This window comes from Chiloscyllium plagiosum, chromosome 25 (genome assembly GCF_004010195.1).
Source record: "Chiloscyllium plagiosum isolate BGI_BamShark_2017 chromosome 25, ASM401019v2, whole genome shotgun sequence".
NCBI classification, from domain to species: domain Eukaryota; kingdom Metazoa; phylum Chordata; class Chondrichthyes; order Orectolobiformes; family Hemiscylliidae; genus Chiloscyllium; species Chiloscyllium plagiosum.
Window position 1 is genome coordinate 41,157,825 of NC_057734.1, and position 1,456 is coordinate 41,159,280.

At 42.2% G+C, this 1,456-nt stretch overlaps 1 non-coding gene across 1 annotated transcript; it reads right to left on the bottom strand.

The window, feature by feature from the left end:
- Positions 1 to 945: 945 nt before the first annotated feature.
- On the bottom strand, positions 946 to 1,018 carry trnak-uuu. The gene has a single exon. It is a non-coding gene; the product is annotated as a tRNA-Lys (tRNA).
- Positions 1,019 to 1,456: the final 438 nt, after the last annotated feature.

Here is a 1,456-nt window from a genome sequence, read left to right on the forward strand (position 1 = left end):
AGATCCTGCTGTAATCTTAGGTAACTCTCTTCTTATGAATTCCTACTTTGGAAATAGAACCAGTCTGACTCAAGGTTGGAATACAGACAGACTCTAACCTCACACCTTTAATGCATTGTCTGAGCTGAGATGTCACCATTTTTTTATAAATCCTTAAGTTATCTTGGGACTGTGACTTGATAGAAGTTCTGGGATTTACATATTAATGAATCGAAACCTGCATCCTCATTCTAAGTGATTAAAGACTTAACAGCAATCTAGGTTTGTTCAATACATCAACTGTACGACACTTTGATCTTTTACTATAAGTTCTGTGTCGCATGATTCTGCCCCACTAGCTACCTGACGAAGGAGGAACGCTCCTAAAGCTAGTACTTTCAAATAAACCTGTTGGGCTATAACCTGGTATCGTGTGATTTTTAACGTTGTCCACATAATGGATACTGGCAAACGCTGGTCCACTCCCAGAGGTGGCATCATTAGTATTGGCAAATATTGTCTCCCTCCCCCACAACATAGACTAGAGGTTCTATCATTGATACAATATTGGCATGTACTTCCGGGGGTATCATCTTTGATATTGGCAAAACACCGCCCCAAACCCGGAAGACGCCATCATTGATACTGGCGCTGCAGTGTGTTCCGTGATGGGGACAGGATTTTGCCCGTTCCTTCCCCATCCCGACACCCCGTCCCCTGTCAGTCTCTCTACCCTGCCCCAGTTTCCCACCCTCTCTGTTTTATCTGCGGTAAAACTCGCTGTGCTGGCAGCTGGAGGGAGGAAGGCTCTGGCCTGTCAATCATGCTCAGTGGCCAACCCTCCAATCACCGGCACTTCTCTTTTTCCAGGAGAAATCGGTAGTTTTGAGGTTAAAGAGGTGCCAGCTCACAACCGAGACTTCATTAAAGTTAAACAAGAAATCGATAGCCAAAAAAAAAAGTTATCGCCCGAACAGGGACTTGAACCCTGGACCCTCAGATTAAAAGTCTGATGCTCTACCGACTGAGCTATCCGGGCCCTGATGGATACACTGACTACATCTTATTACAGCTCAAAAATCAGCCTTGCTTTGTCAAAGTTTTTTAAATTCTGTTTCATACATTTGGTTGAATTTCTCCTTTATAATTCCCATGTTATAGATCAGCCTCCCTAAAAAAAGTCCACATTCACTCTCTTAAGTACTCTCTGGATAAGACCTACCCCTGAATTCCCTATTGCATATCATGTTTACAGCCTGGTCTCCTGCTCATATTTTAAAAGCTCTATGCTATCTGGTGTACATGCAGTCAAACTATGGATCTGCAACAAACTATGTGGCTACTCTTTCAAAATCAATTTGAAGCACGTTAAACCAAAATGAATCAAATTTTAGAGCAACAGGGCACTGCAACGCACCTTAAATGTTCACATTAAACTTATACAAATTGAAATTAAAATGTTTTTTGGGTCGTAACC